At 44.0% G+C, this 21,686-nt stretch overlaps 1 long non-coding RNA gene across 1 annotated transcript in view; it reads left to right on the top strand.

Moving 5' to 3' along the window:
• LOC143940305 (uncharacterized) overlaps positions 1–12,192 on the top strand; it is a 51,600-nt gene extending 39,408 nt beyond the window's left edge. Inside the window, exons 2-3 of the long non-coding RNA XR_013263848.1 lie at positions 323–440; positions 11,674–12,192. This is a non-coding gene — a long non-coding RNA (uncharacterized LOC143940305). The remainder of the gene's footprint in view (positions 1–322; positions 441–11,673) is intronic.
• Positions 12,193–21,686: the final 9,494 nt, after the last annotated feature.

Below are 21,686 nucleotides of genomic sequence, written 5' to 3'. Positions count from 1 at the left end.
GCAGCTGAGAAGTTCATACTTTGCCTCCTAGATATTCGTAAGTCGCCGAAACCCACATTGTCAACTATTGAGAGTGGCTGATCATCAAGAACGATGAATTGGGTAACTACTTCAGAAATTTTTTGAACCCTTGAGCCCCATTTATCCATGGAAAATTTTTCATGTCTGGCAAGGGTTTGTTGCAGTGTCAGCTGCTGAGTGCAAGAGCTAGTGATAGCTGTAAATTTGCCATGCTCAGTCTTGTGTTTCATTTTGAGGTGTTTTATGAGATTACTGGTATTATAATAACTAACTTTTGAACCTCCTCTGGATATTTTGGCAGAACAGGGTTTGCAGTCTGCAATGCGTTTGGAAGTTCTTTAAAATTGATGAAACCAACAGACAGCTGACATTTTGCTGGCAGTGGCATCCGTTTGCATTGCACTTAAAGCCAGAAATGGGTAAGTCTCTCCACCTTAAGGGGGGGAAAAATTTAGGAAAATGGGGGAAAAAATTTAAGCCCAAATGATTGGTTGTCTGATTTTTTTTCACACATGATGACAGTGACACCTACTATTTTTTGAATAATGAAGCTGCTCTCACCAGTGCTTGTGTTTTTTTTTCCTGCTGCATCCAGCATCTTGGCATGTCTAAGTAAACCAGTGGCAGTGGGGATGATGAAATCCATCTGTCGGGTACAACGGTTGCGGTCGGTATCTCTACAATACAAAAAGCAGAGGATGGTCTCAGAAAGGCACATGCAGGAAAATGTTAGGCAAGAGACAATGATGATTTATGTAACAGCACCATTCATTTGCCGCCATGAATGACATGTTAGGCAACAGAGACAATGTGGGACACTAATGTAACACATACAAACACAGGCCGGCCACCATACTGGACAGTGGACATTAGGTTAAGCAAGAGAGAGAGAGACACAATGTGTGATAAACTAAGTGTAACAGAGGCTGGCTGCCATCTTAGGCAAGAGAGAGAGAGACAATGTGGGACAAACTAAGTGTAACACAAGCTGGCCGCAATGTTAGGCAAGAGAGAGAGACAATGTGGGACAATTTGACAAACTAAAGCCGCGTACACACGGGCGGACTGTCTGGCCAACTTAGTCCGTCGAAACACATTTCAGCGGACAGTCCGCTCGTGTGTGGGCTTCAGCGGACTTTTTCAGCGTGCAGTCTGGCGGACTAAGTATTTCAGAATTTCCGTAATATTGTCCGTCGTACTTTGGTTTCAGTGGACAATCCGCTCGTGAGTAGGCTAGTTCGACGGACTAAGTATGGCGCATGCTCAGAAAGGATTTACACGGCGAAAGGTTGCATTGCTGTGTATTGGACTTCCTATTTCTAGTCCCGTCGTACGTGCTGTACACGTCATCGCGCAAACTTTCGACGGACTGTTTGTGCATCCGTGTGTGGTCAAGTCTGTTCATTCGAAAGTAGGACGGACTGTCCGTCGGATTGTCTGACGGACTAAGTTGGCCATACAGTCCGCCTGTGTGTACGCGGTTTCAGTGTAACACAGGCTGGCCATCATGTTAGGCAAGAGATGTAAGACACTTAACATAAGTAAGCAAGCAAGTTAGAAAGAAGAGCACTCACTGACCACCATGAGGGGACATGGTGTAAGGAAGATGCTTGCCATGTGGGGCAGTCATGTAGCAGATGCAGCAGCAGACGCAGTAGCAGCAGCAAAACACGTCGTGAGGGAAACAGCACTCACCGCTGCGCGGAGAGGCCGCAACCTTATCCGGTTCCCGAGCTCCGCCCAAGCTAACATCACTTCCGGTGTCGGTTTCTGGTATCGATGAATTTTCCAGAGTGCAGATACCCCTGAACAGGCCAAGTATCAGTACCGATACCGGTATCGGTATCAGTGCATCCCTACATATTCTACTTGCATGCTGCATTCTACACAACTTTTTAAGTAGAAATTGAATGAACTATGTAGCCTCAGTTGGGCCTGAGGCCAGACTTCAAGAAGAAACCCTGATGGCTCTTGAAGCTGGCCGCCTATCTTGCCCCTCCAAAGTGCCTGCAAAGTAAGACAGAAGTACTTTGCGGGTGGGGGGACATTGATATGCCAGGAACTGTTTAAGAAACATTTTCTCAAATTTTTTTTTTAACTGAAACTGAAATAAGATTTTCTTTGATTTACTGCTTGGGTTTCTTTTAGCTGTCTCCTAAGTTCTCCAACGGGCTTTTCTTTTTGGCCATTTTCTTCAATAGTGAAACGTAATTTATTTGATACATGAGGTGACAATCTCTTCTTCAGCTAACTATTATTATATTGTGGGTCTGCTACACACACACCTTGTTTTTGTTGTTAACCACTTTCAAAACCGGACCATTTTGCTGGTCAATGACCAGAGGTCTTTTTACAATTTGGCACTGCGCTGCTTTAACTGGTAATTGCGCGGTCATGCAATGTTGTACCCAAACAAAATTTGCATCCTTTTTTTCCCACAAATAGAGCTTTCTTTTAAAGGTATTTGACTGACTCTGCGATTTTTATTTTTTGCGATATAAACGTAAAAAGACAGAAAATTTCGAAAAAAATTATATTTTCTACTTTTTGTTATTAGAAAAATCCAATAAACTCAATTTTAGTCATACATTTAGGCCAAAATGTATTCAGTCACATGTCTTTGGTAAAAAAAAAGTCAATAAGTGTATATTTATTGGTTTGCGCAAAAGTTGTCACGTCTGCAAACTAAGGTACATTTTCTGGAATTTACGCAGCTTTTAGTTTATGACCCCAAATGACCCCATTTTTGAAAGTAGACACCCTAAGGAAATTGAATAATTGTTGTGGGCTGTTGGCGCTACCTCAGGCTGGTGTTCAATCCGAACCTGCCTTAACCGTTTATTATCCCTAAAGGCTATATGTATATATATATATATCCTTAATCCAACCAAATGTGACTATACACCACTTCTGTTAATTACCACATATAAATTCACTGGTTTCAAAAGAGCTGAAAAACAAAAGCCATACCCAAAACACAGAAAATCAAAAACCGAATAATATTCACACTATTCTGTGATGGTGAAAAAAATCCCTATATATATGGGAAGTATAACATCTATACCTCCACTGCACGTGTACAATCCTTGTGCTAATTGTTAATTTATTATACTATAAAGGCCCCCAAGCCTTAATAGCTAGATTTGTGTGTACCACCAAAAACCTAAAAAATGCAACCTTATTCAAAACCAAAAAAATTCTTATAAACAAAAAACAAAAAAACAAAAAACCAAAAACCAAAAACAGGAAATGTGAAAAAATAAATGTGAACATATACAAAATCATATATATAGTCCAAAGATAGTCTTTCTTCAGGTATTCCCAGAAGTACAATTATTCTGCTTCAAGTGACAGAAAGGTGACTTTTGTGATTATGCCTGTTTATTGGTGACTTCCGTGCTTTTCCCCCTCAAGGGTCCCCACTCACCGAATCCACGCACCCCCTAGGGGGTTACACGCCTGTAATCTGTGTTCCACTTTATTGAGGATCCCACTGCTTGGCTCTGTCTTCAACAGGTCCTCTCCAGGATTTTTAAAGGAGATGGGAGAAAAAACTCTTTTGTCCGCCAGTAGTTCCTCAAAATGAAAAAAATCCACTCATGGTGTAGTATTTTGGTTTACTAAATACTTAAGTTGGGGGGAAGGGGAGCAAGCTACAAAAATTTTAAAAAACTTAAAAAAAGGAAAGATTTTCTTTATAGATATGTATATATGGTGGGAGACTGGTAACCACTTAAAAAATGCTTTATTGCAGAAAAATTATTACAAAAAAATATATAATTAAAAAACTTTTCCATATGCCACAAAGATTTCTGCACAACACTTTGTACAAAAAAATCTTTTTAGATTTTCCACAACATTGCAATCTATAACAGTTGCACTGCAAAAAATTTTTTTCTTATATATGTATAGCAGTCATACACTTCAGAAGATATAAAAAATCAAAAAGAATTGGCAATAATAAAAATAAAAATAAAAATATATAAAAAATTGTATAAGAAAGCAACAATACAGTCCTTCTTTATATACTTATGTATAGCAGCGCTGTGCTCAGTCATATGAGGCCTATACCCCTAAGTATACACCCTCCTTCTATGGTGGGGAGCTCTGATCTCTCTTTAGGGGGTACCGTTTTCCAGGCTCTATAAGGCTACTCATATGCTGAATAAAGATTATAAAAAATAATAATTAGTATTGTTTAGCTTTAAATGTTGGGCATCTTTGCACAGATATAAGCAGCAAAAATGCAAAGGCCACGATGCAAAAACAGCACTCCGGTTTGCGAAATCCCTCTGAGCGAGCGGCGTTCGTTCCAGCTGCGCTCCAACGGGTCAGGCGCACCGGAAGTGACGTGGTGTGCGTAATGACGCTGTACGCGTTTCGTCATAGACGTCCTCAGCTAACAATTAGCACAAGGATTGTACACGTGCAGTGGAGGTATAGATGTTATACTTCCCATATATATAGGGATTTTTTTCACCATCACAGAATAGTGTGAATATTATTCGGTTTTTGATTTTCTGTGTTTTGGGTATGGCTTTTGTTTTTCAGCTCTTTTGAAACCAGTGAATTTATATGTGGTAATTAACAGAAGTGGTGTATAGTCACATTTGGTTGGATTAAGGATATATATATACATATAGCCTTTAGGGATAATAAACGGTTAAGGCAGGTTCGGATTGAACACCAGCCTGAGGTAGCGCCAACAGCCCACAACAATTATTCAATTTTCAAACCCAGGTTGTTAAATGCAGCCTGTGGTTTTCAGGGAGGCAGCAACCTCATAAAAACAATTACATTTTTTTGCGAAATTAATTATTAAGAGAAAAAGAATCTGGGGGTACATAAACATTCATATATATCACTGTTCGATTGTAGCCTATTCCATAAGCGCGGCTTTTTTTGCATAATTTACCCTAAGGAAATTGATAAGAGGCATGTTGAGCCCATTGAATATTTTATTTTTTTGCCTCAAGCGATTGAATAATGACAAAAAAAAAAAAGTTGTCACTAAATGATATATTGCTCACACATGCCATGGTTATATGTGGAATTGTACCCCAAAATACATTCTGCTGCTTCTCCTGAGTACGGGGATGCCACATGTGGTCAACTTTTTGGAAGCCTAGCCACGTACGGGCCCCGAAAGCCAAGCACCACCTTCAGGATTTCTAAGGGCATACATTTGTAATTTCACTCCTCACTACCTATCACAGTTTTGAAGGCCATAAAATGCCAAGATGGCACAAAACCCCCACAAATGACCCCATTTTAGAAAGTAGACACCCCAAGCTATTTTCTGAGAGGCATGTTGAGTCCATGGAATATTTTATATTTTGCCACAAGTTGCGGGAAAATGACAAACTTTATTTATTTTTATTTATTTTTCACAAAGTTGTCACTAAATGATATATTGCTCACACATGCTATGGGCATATGTGAAATTACACCACAAAATAAATTCTGCTGCTTCTCCTGAGTACGGGGATACCACATGTGTGGGACTTTTTGGGAGCCTAGCCGCGTACGGGGCCCCGAAAACCAAGCACCGCCTTCAGGCTTTCTAAGGGCGTACATTTTTGATTTCACTCCTCACCACCTATTACAGTTTTGAAGGCCATAAAATGCCAAGATGGCACAAAACCCCCACAAATGACCCCATTTTAGAAAGTAGACACCCCAAGCTATTTGCTGAGAGGCATGTTGAGTCCATGAAATATTTTATATTTTGCCACAAGTTGCGGGAAAATTACAAACTTTTTTTTTTTCACAAAGTTGTCACTAAATGATATATTGCTCACACATGCCATTGGCATATGTGAAATGACACCCCAAAATAAATTTTGCTGCTTCTCCTGAGTACGGGGATACCACATGTGTGGGATTTTTTGGGAGCCTAGCTGCGTACGGGGCCCCGAAAACCAAGCACCGCCTTCAGGCTTTCTAAGGGCGTACATTTTTGATTTCACTCCTCACCACCTATTACAGTTTTGAAGGCCATAAAATGCCAAGATGGCACAAAACCCCCACAAATGACCCCATTTTAGAAAGTAGACACCCCAAGCTATTTGCTGAGAGGCATGTTGAGTCCATGAAATATTTTATATTTTGCCACAAGTTGCGGGAAAATTACAAACTTTTTTTTTTTTCACAAAGTTGTCACTAAATGATATATTGCTCACACATGCCATGGGCATATGTGAAATGACACCCCAAATAAATTCTGCTGCTTCTCCTGAGTACGGGGATACCACATGTGTGGGATTTTTTGGGAGCCTAGCTGCGTACGGGGCCCCGAAAGCCAAGCACCGCCTTCAGGCTTTCTAAGGTCGTATGCAGGGTCTCCACGAGGACGACAGAGTTCATTGTCGCTGAAGTGCATGAACCGCAAAATCTGCTCGTATCGTGCCCTGGACATGGAAGCAGAGAACACGTGCATATGGTGAATTGGGTCAGTGGACCAATATGACCACAACTCACTCTTTTTGGTTATGCCCATGTTGAGGGAGAGGCCCAGAAATATCTTAAATTCGAAAACCGTAATTGGTTTCCAATGTCTGGCAAGGGCTTGTCTTTGTCTTCGTCTTGGTGGCAGTGGGACACTACTTGTGCTTGCCACCTCACCAGCTTGAACTGCACTTATGGGACTCGCCACGTCACCACGTGCTACTGCAGTGCTGGATCTACGTCCAGGGTGTACTAGGCCGCTGGTGCTTGCCAGTTCATCAGAAGGATGAGCGGCTCTAGTACGTCTCTGCTCCATATGAGGGACCTGTGGTTCCTGCACCTCAACAACAGAAGAAGTTTGGGATCGGGTACGCCTGCCCTTAACAGGGACCTCATCTCCGTCGTCAGAGCTATCTGTCATGGAGCCACTGTCCTCTACGGGATCGTATTCTGAGCCTGAATCTGACAGATGAGTGACTTCCTCTTCACTATCTGTCATGCTCAGAAACGTGTAGGCCTCTTCACTAGTGTACCTTCGCTTTGCCATTTTGGGCTCTAAATTTAGGGGTACACTAGTGAGACTCACAGGTAAAAAAGCACCTAGACTGTCAGCGACTGTATCAAAACGCTACAAAAAAAACTGTTAGCTATCGCAGGGATCAAGCCTGACTCTGTGAATGCTGCAGTTATGTGTGTTGTGTTTTGTAAGTGACAGTGATCGATCGATACTGCACTTGGGTGGGCTGGGCTGGGCTTGGCGGAGGGGTTAAACGCAGGTGCTAGCAGGTATCTGGGCTGATCCTGCTAACAATGCATTTTTGGGAAACCTAAACTGCTGGCGACGCTAATATAGATCTGATCAGATCAGATATTGATCTGTTCAGATACTATATTACTAAGGGAGGTGTATGCTTTGCGCGTGGGTGTTAGCGGTACTGGCACTAACCTGGCGCTGCCTGGGGCGACGCAGACCCTATCTGACCATCAAACTTATATCACCCGCCGGGTGATCAGGGGGTTAAACCTTTATTAGGTAATCAATGGCGGGTGCCCTGAAACTATAAAAAAATAACTAACCAACCAGCGTCACCTGTAACAGTTATATGGTGATCACTGGTGAAAGGGTTAACTAGGGGGCAATCAGGGGGCTTTATGCGGTAGTATATGGGGGTCCCTGACGCTATAAAAAGCTGCGGCGAACCTAAACACCTACCTGCCTAACTAGCGTCACCTGTGACACTAATACAGCGATCAGAAAAACGATTGCTTATTAGTGACACTGGCGACGGGGGGTGATCACGGGGTTAAACCTTTATTGGGGGGTTAGGGGGGTACCCTAGACCTAAAGGGGGCTAACCCTAACTGCCCTAACAGTTATTGCAGTCACAAATGACACCAATGCAATAATAAAAAAAAATGCAATTGGTGTCACTGTGACTGGGGGTGCAGGGGTGATTGGGGGGGTGATCGGGGGGTGAAGGGGGGGGTGAAAGTGTGCCTGGCGTGTTCTACTGTTAGTGTAGTGTGTTGGTGCAACTCACTGATCCTCTCTCCTCTGTGCCGGAACGAAAAAGACCGACACGAGGAGAGATTACATCACTTCCTCTGCCTGTGTTTACAATACAGGAGAGGAAGTGATGTAGTGCTAGCATTTCATTCGTCAGGAGCGATCGCGAGGGGGTGGCCATGAATGAATGGCCGCCCCCTCATCCCGGATCGCTCCTGCATGGAATCCAACTGCCGCTGGCACCGGGCCCCCCACCCGCGGGAAGGCATGGATGTACCTGTACGCCAATATGCCTGCCCGTGCCATTCTGCCGACGTACATCGGCATGCGGCGGTCGGCAACTGGTTAATGTATGTAATGCATTACTGAGAAAAATATTCATCATATTCAGTACCATGAATGAATTTTGGTGAGTCACAAAAATGGCATGAATGTGGCAAATTAGAAAGCACTGTGGGACATATTTACTAAAGAAAAATCCACTTTGCACTCCGAGTGCACAGGTAACTGCACTTGAAACTGCACTGAAAGTGCACTTGTAGTGCAAAGTGGATTTGCCTTTAATTAATAACCCCCATTCAATGTAAACACCAACTTAGTCCAAAAAATGATATTGAGCCTTGAAAGAAGAAGCCACACATTGTTGAGTAGAAAACTTTTTACTCTGTGCACAATTACATGTGCGTTAGAAAATCATTTTTTGACAGTACAAATAGCCTTTTTTATGTTAAAACCGGCATGTTTAAAACCATAAAACAATACACAACTCAGGAACTTACAAAGTTCAACTTTGACAAAGTAAAGGCAATATCAGATATTACTATGTCCAAACTGTGTTGATATTGCCCTCATCAGATGGGGTGCTGTCACCCCTGTGAAAGACAAATTTTGAAGATGCACACAAATTGACAGTCAAAATAGGGAGTTCCCTCCTGATCCCATGCCTAATGTCAACATGTGCTAGCTCCCATCATGGGGGATCAATGGATGTGTTTCACAGGGTGCAACCACTTCCTCTCAGCTAACATAGTTGCAAGGAAGGGGTTGCTCCCCCAAAACACGTACCTTGATATTCCGTGATGGCAGATAGCACATGTTGACACACTGTGTGCATCTTCAAGATTCAGCTTTCAAAATTTTGGAGAAAAGTTAGAAAAATAGAAATAATTGTAGAAATGTTGGTATGTTTTTGATTCTGCCGAAAAAATCAATGATGTTTTTGAGTATTTTTTCAGCATCATTGATGTCTTCTTTGATCTTCTGTAAATTCTGATTGCATACCATGATCTCCCCGATGAGGACGTGTACACTTGCACTTGTGAAATGAGATTCTTCTTCCACAACATCCAGATCACCTTAAAGAAGAAAAAAAAACACCATGTTTTAGAAATATGCAGGCATACATCTATTACCTGAAGCTGTGGTCTCAGACACTTACCTGTTGTGGTCACTATTTGGCCCACTTCATAAATCTCTCCTTCCTCCACATCCTCTGGTTGTTATTTTGGGATTTCCCCTTCTTTGGGATGTTGGGGGTCCCTGGTGACCTCAGACGTCCCGAGTCTTTTCTCCCCTATGTGAATAAAAAAAAGGTATATTTAGCACACAGGTATTTGAGGCAAGAAATAGGAATATGAAAAATTGCTTGGAAGTGTCGTACAATTGTCTGTTTTGGCAGAATTCAAACCTGAAGACATGATTTTTTCCCTTTACAAAGCTGGAATAATTACCTTTTTTGTAAAAGTATCATACATGTAGACACCCCTAGTACCCACTGGAGCACCTGTGTGGGACACCCTAAAAAGTTTTTTCTGGTGTCCCACACTAGTGCTCCTGCATCCAGATGTGTAAACAGCTGCTGTGTCCTCTCTTTACACTGAATCAAGTTTGCATTTCATTCTAGTTACCAACACATTTGGACAACAATGTACTAATTTTAATTTAAGACAAATAGGCATGACCAAATGTAGTTAACCTGCATCTGCACAAAACATCGTCTTAGTGGGCGAATGAACCATGTTTACTACGAACAATTACTGTGCCCACGAACCTGAAACTTACCGTTTTATACTGTACAACAGTAAAGAAAAGCACATGGAGCAGCATGAATATAATAAGAAGAATAGAAACAGTGTATATAAAGCTTAACACGAGTGTGTCGTACGTACGATCTGTGAGCAGAGGAAGGAGTATCGGAAGCGCCGATCGTTACAACGAAGGTACAATTTGAACTTGATGCATCAGTGGCCTATACTGCTTCTAGATTGAGGCCTATATTGGGACAAAATTAGGAGAGTTTAGCCTGATATTAGGGTTTGTCTTGTGTTGTGTCTTGCATAGAAAATGGAGCTATTCAGTGATGGGGGCTTTATCCCCATATTCATTGCTATGTACAGGGAGCTGCCCTGTCTGTGGCAGGTAAACCACCCCTTTTATAGCAATAAACCAAAGAGGAAGTGTCAGGAATCCGTCCGTTCCATTCGACCGGCTCTCCGTGCGCGCACACGCGTTCGTGTTGCGGGTCGTCGTAGGCACGAGCGCCTTCCGACGCGCGCGGGTGCTCGACGATCGTATGTACGCGCAGCGCACGCACGCACGGGCGTACGTTAGCTCGATTGGCGCCAGTGGCCCTTTTTAAGGGCACAGTTGTTGTGGTTCTGTGCTGTCTCGTCTGCAGCTAGTGCCTGAAGTTACCTGTTACCTGCCTGCTACTCATCTGATACCTGACCCGGCTCCGTTTGACCTTGCTGACCTCTCCTGCTCCGACCCCGGCTTGTTTGACCTCTCTTGGACTGTTTTCCTGTTGCCGAACCTCCTGCTTGTACCTGACACCTCTGCTTGATTCCTGCCTGCTCCTGAGTCGGCTACCTCCTCGTCCAGCGGACCTTATCCATCCAGGATCCACAGTCAGCAGCCTTCTCCTTGTTTCTTCCATACTACTGAGAGTTCCTGCTCCAAGGATCCTCACCTACCCAGCACCGGTTGCTGCACCTGGCCGGACTCTTCTACCCCGCTGCGCTCCTGTCTCCCTGTCCCCATTCCAGAGAGACCGGAACCAGAGCCGTAGGAGAGGTCCCCTTCCACCAAGTCAGACTCAATACCAGACGTTCCTAACAGGAAGGCAGCACTGAATCAATTGCTGGAATTTGTGAAGCCGGTGATCCCCACGGCAGACATCCCCTATTTGAAGGCCCTAATTGGTGGCATGAGGAGCACTTATAATAGGGAGTGCAAAAAGGTCCAGTATTCCCAGAGATCATGAGCTGCAGCAGATGAAATTTATGCACCCAGGCTGTAGTACTATGAGAATGCATTTTCTGGCAGGCCAGACTGAACCCAGGCCTGCACTCTCCAATCTTCCTTTCATCTCAGCTGAGGCTTCCGACATCCAACCTGGGCTTTCCAGCCAGGAAGAAGTGAAGGAGCCCAGCTTGAGCATTGTTCAACAAATTTCTAGTCAAATAATTAATGATGTTAACTAGATGTTATTACTGATCAGTAATTTCTGTTTTTACAAAGTGTTTTACATAGTAGCCACAGCAGTAGCCACAAATAATTGGGACAAGAATGAAAAATGTTGGGGTCAGAATTATAGTCTTTTCTATTTCTTGAACATTCAATTTGCAACAGTCATGAGCTGAAAATTGTGTGTGATTGAGGAACCAAAAACTAAAATGATGTCCCTTTTTCATACACAGGAAAGTCTTAGCCAGGAGGAGGCCATGGAAAGTGGCAGCCAGGAGGTGGCCAGACCCAGTAGCCTGCCTGAATCCCAGGTCCTTCCCCTGCGCCTTCCAAAAAAAGTCCCAGGAAGAAGAATAACCTGGAGGAGGCAGCAATTGGCCAATTTCGGAAGACTACTGCGGCCCTCAGAACCTCCCCTCCCAATAATGAACCTCCACCTCCTGCCACAACTCCAACACCAGAGCCACAGCCTGGAAGGAAGACAAGAGAGTGATGGCCTGGGTTCAGTCTGGTCTGACAAAAGATGCAGGCTGTTGTAAGACCACAGCCTGGGGACAGATATGTCATCTGCTGCTGTTCCTGATCTCTTGTAGTCCTGGACCGGATTGTTCTCACTATTATAAGGACTCCACAGGCCACTAATTTTTACTGTAAAATAATTGATGTGTGCCCTAGGGTACAAAGGCTTCGCAAGTTGCCTTCCTCTTTATTTTGTTATGGCCCAGAATAAATGGCTATTTATTTTTCACAAATACTTGGCTATTTGTTTTACTTCAAAAAGGACAGTTTGCTTGTGAGTAGGCAGGTACATTTCAAAAAGACAATGTCAAATTAACAAGGGACACCAACACCAATCAACCTCCTTGAGGTTAAAAAATAAAATATAATAATGGTGTTGTGGTAACTTGACAAAAAAACGAAAGAAAAAATTATGGAGATCACTATGAAAAATAAAAAAATAAAAAATAGGAGACCTGGATAAAAAAAATCCAAAACCAAAACCAAAAATTCTAAACATTATTATGGAGATCTAACAAAAACAAAAAAGAAAAATATTCATGAGATCACGAGAAATAATAAAGAAATCAGGTTGTCAGAACTCTGTGTGAATAGGAGCAGCAGAACAACTTCATTCTTCTAGCATTCTAAAGAAGAAGAGATTGCGCTGCATTAAAAGATTTAAAAATTTGCAGCGTGACGAATGTGCTATAGCCATTACGATCGCTAGTTTTACCAAACCAAGCGATTCCATCTCGTAATTTATTCAGAGAATGCGTGGAACTTTGTGCATCGGAATTGTATACACACGATCAGAATTTACGAGAACTAATTTTGTTGTCTGAAAATTTGAGATCCAGATCTCAAATTTTGTGTGGCGAAAAACTCTGACAGAAAATGTTCGATGGAGCCTACACATGGTCGGAATTTCGGACAAAACATTTTCCGTCAGAAAATCAAACCGTATGTACGTGGCATAAGACTGTTGCAGTGGGCTAGGAATCTCTGCTGTGCTCTAGCTCCACCCCAGGCTGAAACCCAATTTATCAGCTTTCCAATAGGGGGAGCTACAGCACAGAACCGAGTCCTCACCCCTTCTTTAAGCTGACAGATCTTTTACTATGATGAATTAACAGTTAGTGCTACAGGGCTGTGTGATAGAACTGCCAGCAGCTAATAAACAAACACGGACTGATTAAAAAAGAAACAAAAACAAAAAAACTTACACGGCACTGACAGATCACACAGCCCCAACAGCAGTGACTGTTCACAATAGTAAAAGATCAGTCATCGCTGCAGGGCTGTGTAATCTATCTGCTAGTGCAGTAGATGTTTATTATCACCTGGCAGCTCAAATCACTTACTGATCTTTTACTGAATGAACAATCAGCACTGTCAGAAATGTGTGATCAATCTGTCAATGCAATGTATGCTTACTAGCAGCACACAGGCCCACCAGCTCTGACTGTGGCCAGCTTGCTGGCCCGCTATACATTAGCAATACACTGGTTAAAGTGGGAGTCCGCCGGGAGTTTCGCCGTTTTTTTTTTTTAAAAGCCAGCAGCTACAAATACTGCAGCTGCTGACTTTTAAAATAGTGACACTTACCCGCCCAGCGCGCCCGCGATGTCAGCACCCGAAGCCGATCTCTTGATCGTCTCTCGGGTGCTGCCGCCGCCATCTTGGGTATGGGAATCAGGAAGTGGAGCCTTTCGGCTTCATTTCCCGGTTCCCTACTGCGCATGCGCGAGTCGCGCTGTGCAATAAGGATGGTCCCCGCTGTCTCTGGGATCTGTGTGTTTCCCAGCAGGCAGCGGGGGACTTTCGGAAAGGGGCGTAGATTCTGCGGAAAGGGGCGTACCTTCTGCAGAATCTACGCCGGAAGTGGGTGCAGATACCTGTACTGTACAGGTACCTGCACCCCCCTCCCCCTTGAAAGGTGCCAATTGTGGCGCCGGAGGGGGGAGGATTCCAATGAGCGGAAGGTCCACTTTAGGGTGGACCTCCGCTTTAAGGACATTGACAGGGCTGCTGGCTAAGAAGAAAATAAATATAACACTGATAACCTTTGCTTAGCAGCGGTTAACAGTATTTGCAAGCTTCTATCAGCTTTTTTCTGCTAGCAAATCACTCCCAAAAATGCAAAAAAAATTTTTTTTTTTCTGCTCCTAGAAGCTGAAGCTTGAAAAACAATTCTAGCCTACAATAGTGTGTGTGGAGACATTGGATAACATTATTTGCTTCTAGGGGCAGAAACAAAAATGCTGAAAGTAGCTAGTAGGACCTTAAAAACAAGCTAGTGTGTGTGAAGCCTAAAAGTAGGCAGCTTCCAGCTGCTAAGAAACATACACTGCACCAGCAGATCTATCACAAAGCTCTGACAGTGCTGAATGTTCATTCATAAAAAGTAAAGGATCTGCTAGCAAGGCAAGGCCCTGTTAAAAAATGAGTGCAGCACCCCATAGGAAGCTAGAGTGTCTTTTTAAACTTGGTTGACTGAGTTTGGAGATTCTCATGGCCCCTTTGGAAGGTTAAGTGCTACTACAGCTAAACATGTGTACAGTCCCTCTTTCCTCCTCATTTGTCCCTCATTTTGGTCTGATCTATAAAGTTGTATATAAAATGTACTATTTATTCTTCAAATCATTTTTTCCCAGTGCTAAACCTTTCATCCAATTTCTAAATAGCTGCCAATAGCACTTGTGGGTTTAAATAATCCTTTTTTTTTCTTTTATAATTCTCCTTTAAGGGGGCGTGGCAGTGGGGTGTGTTTTATGTCTACATATTTTTGCTAATAGTTGTTCCTCGTTCCCATCTCAAAAAGTTTGGAGGTATGCCGTCTAACTTGCTTTCAGGAGCACCATCAGCCAATAAAGACAGAGAAGGGAAGAACAGCAGCCATTTGTGGTGCAGTATGCCCAGAGAAAGCCAAGTGGCCAATTCTGTCTGTGACAGTATGAGTGTCCCTCTCATGCTGGGGAAGTGCTGGTCAGACCCATGAGGGTACAGACTTTAAGCCTGGGGCTACTCAAGATAAAGCTGAAGGGAGCTGAGGACTGAGCACTGCTTCTTGGAGTTGTAGTGATGTTGCACCCTCTGTGTACAGTGTAGGAAAATTTACTTGGGCTCATCTGTAGGCAGAGGGGCCGGGGTAATTTGTTTAGAGTTATCTGGCAGAGTTTCACTGCTGAATGGTTCTAGAACTTAGAGGGCAGAAAAGCAGAGATTAGGTCCAAATATTTATGGATTCTCCTCTAATCCCTTGATGGGGACGGCCCAGAAGGTAGATAGATGGACCATAAATATTATGCAGAGAGAGAGATCAGAAGCAGCAGAAGTCTCACACCTTTTCAGCCTCAGCTAGGCTTAGCTGACGCCATCCTGGGACCTGTTCAGCAGGCCTGTTCAGTATTCACATGAGCTTCAGGAGCTTCCAAAGGGACTGAGTGAGTAGCTTCAACCACTTCACCCCAGAGCCTGATAGAGAAGCAGCCAGGTGCAAGACCCAGCTTTCTTGCTACTAAGAGACAGCTTAGAGCGACTTGAAGCCAGCACAGCTGCCCTACACCTCTTGCTTGGGGAATCTTCATCTGCAGTTTCTACAGAAAAAGAGCATCTGCGTTCTATGTTTGGAATATTGGTGCTATCAGTTAAGCGCATCCATTTATCCCATGGGAGGACAGCATAATGGATTTTGGTAGTCAGAAAGTTAGCAAGTCCCTAAGTTCCATCCAAGTTACCGTTCTGGGCATCCCATACCTTCCCATGCCTATCTAAGTTCACCCCCTAATAAAAACACCCTGGACTGATTTCTTTGACTACAGAGTGAATGATGGAAAATTCCTGTTGCCTGGCTGTGTATGCGAGAGGAACCAAAAAATCCAGTGGCTCCTAAGGGGGTAGCATTACAGTGAGGAAAGGCAGAGTTAAAATTTTCACTAAGAATAATGAACGTTAACCACCTATAATGTTACCTGCAGAAGATAGTGCTGCATTCAACGGTAAATGATTAGCTTTTCAGTGCCATTTGTTCTCAGTCCCTACATACATAAGGGAGTAGATTGATGTACTGATTGCTCTTGCTGTTTAGAACCTGCACTGTATTTATATGAGATTGTGCCACTAAACACTAATGCCGCGTACGCACGGTCAGATTTTCCAACGGAAAATATTAGATGGGAACTTTTTGTTGGAAATTCTGAATGTGTGTAGGCTCCATCGGACAGTCTCCATTGGAAATTCCAATCGTGTGTACACAATTCCGACGCACAAAGTTCTACACATGCTCGGAATCAAGCAGAAGAGCCACACTGGCTATGGAACTTCAATTTTCTCGGCTCGTTCTATGTCACCGCGTTCTTGATGATTCGGAATTTCAGGCATTGTGTGAACGTGTGTATGCAAGACAAGTTTGAGTCAACATCCGTCTGAAAAAAATCCCAGGGATTTTGTTGTCGGAATGTCCGATCGTGTGTACGTGGCATAACAGTGCTGTCTGTGGATTTGCATTTACCCTCAGCTGCTAAATTGTTGTGGGTTTATCTAAAGACACACCATAATAAATAAGACATACCATTGAGTATATGTGACTGTATGAATTGAATAACTGCTGGCCACATTGGGGAAGGACCACAGTGTATAAACAGCAACCAACCAGGGGCGAAGATAAGGGGGGTCAGGGGTGTTTAACCCCCCCTAGAGCATCCTGGCAAAATTCCCAGAGTGTCCCTGCTGTTTAGCATCAGTACAGTAGAAGCAGAGTTTTGAAGTGCAGCAGCCAGTCCCAATTCTATTGTGCCCATCCCCTCAGTTTAACAAGAGCCCCCCCCTGAAAATTATGACATTACTCATCATATGACACAGCCGATTGGAGACTGGGGATGCAGAACTTTACCTACTTCTGTGCTGTGCTGATTCTGAGGTCTGGTAAGTGGGGAGGCATCAATTTTCTGTTTCGGGCAGGAGGAAATAAGAATTCCAGCCTGGGGGAGCTACTTTTGGTTCGGGGTTAAGGAAAGGGGGTGGGTTTGCTTTTGGAGAAGGGGGAGTTTCTTGTAGAGAAGTTCAGAGGGGGTGGTTAATGGCAGGGAGATTTTCTTCATAATTAGAAATCTTTGCTGGGGGAGAGGGTGTTGTCTAAGGGAGATATTTTTGCTTTGGGGGGTGGGTTTAGAGACAGGGGGGTTTAATTTTTGGGGGATATATTTTACAGTGACATCATCTAAAGCGGACATTGCTGGAAACATTTCTATCTTCCCCGGTATTCATATCCGTCAGCAATTGGGGAAACCCCTCATTGGGGCCCTCTAACAAGCCGTTAGGGGGTTATTTATTACAACAAACCCCATTGATTTCCTTTTTGTTTTTAGGGAAGCAATGCATACGGGACACCTCCCATCTTGGAATATACTTGGGAGACTTGTGTACGTAATATAGGGATGGGACCGCCTTGCCTGATTTTCTGACACAGTGGCAGCCCCGTACTTCTCTGTCTATTTTACAGTGGGAATCTTTGTTTGGGGAAGGAGGGTTCTTAGGAGGGAGAGGGGGATTTTTTTCCCTTTTAAAAGAGATGATGTTTTTTAAAATTATACTTACCTAGGTGGATGGAGCATCCATTCAATGTTGGATCTGTCCCCACTGCTTCTAAGACCAACAACAGAGCAATCAAAGACCACTGATCACTCAGTTCTTAGTCCTCAGTGAGCAAAGAGTGGTGACTGTCAGTCCCTGCTCCCCCCCCCACCAATCTCACTGGAATGCCAAGCTGTGGAGGAGGCAGGAGCAGCTGGCTCAGGGTCTCTGCGGCTCACTGAGAGGCTCAGCAAGCTGCCTGTCCAGGCATCTGACTGAATCCTGACTTTAAAGTTAGGATCTTTCCACAGCCTGGATCTGCTGGCTGTCGGCTAAAAATGGGTCATAAAAGTGCAGAACAAACTGTTTTCCTCCCCGGGAGAAGTATAACCAAATGGTATGCCGTCCCTTCAGAGTGCATGCATCGGTGACATGACCGGCTGCTTTCCATGTGAATATCTCCTAAACACTGAATGTTTAGGAGATATTCATTGTACATACAGGTAAGCGTTATTATAGGCTCCCTTGAAGGTACAAGTTCAAAATCTGGGTTTACTACAGTTTAAGACTGAATAAAAGCCAACCATATTGACCTGTTGCAAAGGGCACCATCCTGTGTGAGGCAGTGCACAATTTATTTATTTTTTCATCTCTTAAAACATTTCCTAAAATTTCTTAGGACACAGTTTTTAAGGTTTAAATAAATCAGTGAATTTAGTGCCTATCACAATATGTTGCCCCTTGCACCTGCTCAACTTACACAGTAAGGTTAGCTAAAATCCAGTCTTGGGTCTTATTCATACATCCTACATGACCATGGTGCAGCAAGTATACTGCAAATACCTGAACCCCGAATCTCAGATGTTCCAATCTCTGCTTAGTCTGTACACCTGAGTGATGGGCTGAAAAGAGCCAAGGCTCTCTGCTGCTGTAAACATGTATCCACCTGTATCTGCAAATCCAGTGGTTAACTGCAGGTAGGGATACATTTTTGCCCTTGGATAAAATCTCTCTGCATCCAGGGTCAGAAATGTGTCCCTAACAGCAGGTAACCACTGTGACCCACAGTTTGTTAGTGTGTCGCTCAGGCTCAATTGATGTGGGGAGTAATGTAGATGATACCGAATGTGCTGCAGGAGTGCTGGCAAGGGATGGAGCTCATCCCAGCTCCTCTAGTCACTGAAACAAAAAGAGAGAAAAGAAATTACTGGTATCGCACATACACGAAGTCCTATGGTAATGTAGTATTGATGGGAGAGACCTCAGCCTGGGTTCCTGCCAGGCCACACCCCAATGTGTTTTGCTTTGTCCCCCCAAGCTTAAAGGGATTGCAAAGAGAATTTTTTTTTTTTTTTTTAATAACAAACATGTTATACTTACCTCCACTGTGCAGCTCGTTTTGCACAGAGTGGCCCCGAACCTGCTCTTCTGGGGTCCCTCGCCGGATGTCTCGGCTTCCTCTCTCAGATGCTTCTCACGTTCATGCGAGCTCCCTCGCATGGTGGGAAGCATCCCGTGATACAGCCGGCGGCTATAGCCGCTCGCTGTATCACATGGCCCGCCCCCGGCGCTCCGCGTCAGTGGATGTGATTGACAGCAGCGCGAGCCAATGGCTGCGCTGCTTTCCATCCATCCACTACAGCCAATCAGTGGCCAGGCTGAACGGTGGAAAGGACGTCGGGGGACGAGCGCGGGACTTTCGAGGGGTGAGGTTAGTAAAACAGGGGGGCTCGGGGCGCCGGGACTGTCAGATGTTTTTTCACCTTAATGCATAGAATGCATTAAGGTGAAAAAACATTTACCTTTACAACCCCTTTAACCACTTTCAGACCGGACCAATTTGCTGGTCAAAGACCAGACCACTTTTTGCGATTCGGCACTGCGTCGCTTTAACTGACAATTGCGCGGTCGTGCGACGTGGCTCCCAAACAAAATTAACGTCCTTTTTTTCCCACAAATAGAGCTTTCTTTTGGTGGTATTTGATCACCCCTGCGGTTTTTATTTTTTGCGCTATAAACAAAAATAGAGCGATAATTTTGAAAAAAACGCATTATTTTTTACTTTTTGTAATAATAAATATCCCCCAAAAATATATAAAAAAACATTTTTTTCCCTCAGTTTAGGCCGATACGTATTCTTCTACATATTTTTGGTAAAAAAAATCGCAATAAGCGATTATTGATTGGTTTGCGCAAAAGTTATAGCGTTTACAAAATAGGGATAGTTTTATAGCATTTTTATTAAGAATTTTTTATTATTTTTTTTTTTACTAGTAATGGCGGCGATCTGCGATTTTTATTGTGACTGCGACATTGTGGGGGACCCATCGGACATTTTTGACACATTTTTGGGACCATTGTCATTCATACAGTAATCACTGCTATATAAATGCAGTGATTCCTGTGTAAATGACACTGGCAGTGAAAGGGTTAACCAGTGGGTGGCAGTGTAGGGGTTAAGTGTTCCTAGGGGTGTGTTACTAACTGTGGGGGGGTTGGGCTGTCATTTAGTGTACACTGATCTCTGCTCCAATCACATGGAGCAGAGATCAGCGTCACTAGTTGCTAGGCAGAATGGGAAAATGTTGTTTATACAGCATTTCCTCCATTTGGCCGCTCCGTGAGACGATCGCGGGGATGCCCACGGTGATCGAGTCCGCGGGTCCCGCGACCGGACTCACGGGGGTCCCGACCAGCGCGGGAGCGCGCCGCCGGCGGCGCGCTCCCGATGGCACGGCGGCAACGAATATTGGACGTACATGTACGCCAATATGCCTGCCCGTGCCATTCTGTCGACGTACATCGTCGTGCGCTGGTCGGGAAGTGGTTAAAGCGGAGGTCCACCCTAAAGTGGACCTTCCGCTCATTGGAACCCTCCCCCCCTCCGGCGCCACAATTCGCACCTTTCAGGGGGGAGGGGGGTGCAGGTACCTGTACAGTACAGGTATCTGCACCCACTTCCGGCATAGATTCTGCAGAAGGTACGCCCCTTTCCGCAGAATCTACGCCCCTTTCCGAAAGTCCCCCGCTGCCTGCTGGGAAACACATGGATCCCAGAGACAGCGGGGACCATCCTTATTGCACAGCGCAACTTGCGCATGCGCAGTAGGGAACCGGGAAATTAAGCCGAAAGGCTCCACTTCCTGATTCCCATACCCAAGATGGCGGCTGCAGCACCCGAGAGACGATCGAGAGATCGGCTTCGGAGATACACGTTAACAGCAGTGGCTCTTTTCAGCCCATCACTCAGGTGAACAGTCTGAGTAGCTGACAAAAATTGGAACATCTGGGATCCTGGCTGTAGGTATTCATGGTATATTTGCAATTCCATGGCCATTTAGAACATATGAATGAGATCTAAAGCCTGGTTCACACAGTAATTTTTTTTAGTTCAACCCAGTGAGCTGAACGAAAAAATAAATTTTGAGTTTAGGATTAGGAGGAGCTTACTGTACTAATGAGTACACTACCGCACCACAACTGCATGCATTGTGTTCTATTCAGTTGAATGGAGCTAATGTTTGCTGCACTGCATTGCAAAGCCTCATGGCCCCATTCTGCTGCCACATGTTTTTACTGTACCTCCTCCAACGTAAATGATGCCTTTAAGTTTGAAAGACCTGAACCTACCCCCCTCCCAGGAAAAAAAAAAATATCTACAGCCCTGCAACCAACAAAAGGTTGCAAAGTACCTGCTCCTAAAATGTGTGGAAGATCATCCTTTATTCCTAGATTACTTTTCCCCAGTCACAGCATAAGAGGAAAAATATACAGTAAAAGAGACATCCACACTTCCCCCATCATAGGAGGTAAACTCACCCTGTTGCAGGTGGATATTCAGCTTGATTCTGCTCTTGTGATCCTAAAGTGGACCACCAGTGTTGCAGGGCCCCTTTGAAATTTGGCAGTGTTAAGCAGTTTCAGCCAACTTCACCTACACAGTATCAATACATTGGGTTACATCTTAGGCAAAGTTTTAGCCAATTTATTAAGCAGATTGTTTTCCAAAATCCCCTTTATCTACATTACCTCAGCGCTAGCTTGTTTCACCCCCCTCATTACCAGACCATTTTTTCGGTTTATATAATGTTTGAGACATAGGGGCTTCTTTTGAAGACTTTTAATTATCGCTAGGTTTAATATTTTCTACTACTGTATAGGGGTGGAAAACATC

This window comes from Lithobates pipiens, unplaced genomic scaffold (assembly GCF_037356315.1).
Source record: "Lithobates pipiens isolate NorthernLeopardFrog02 unplaced genomic scaffold, aLitPip1_a1.2 Scaffold_3, whole genome shotgun sequence".
Lineage (NCBI taxonomy): Eukaryota > Metazoa > Chordata > Amphibia > Anura > Ranidae > Lithobates > Lithobates pipiens.
Note: the sequence above shows the minus strand (reverse complement) of the source record. Positions and strands in the feature narration are given on the sequence as shown.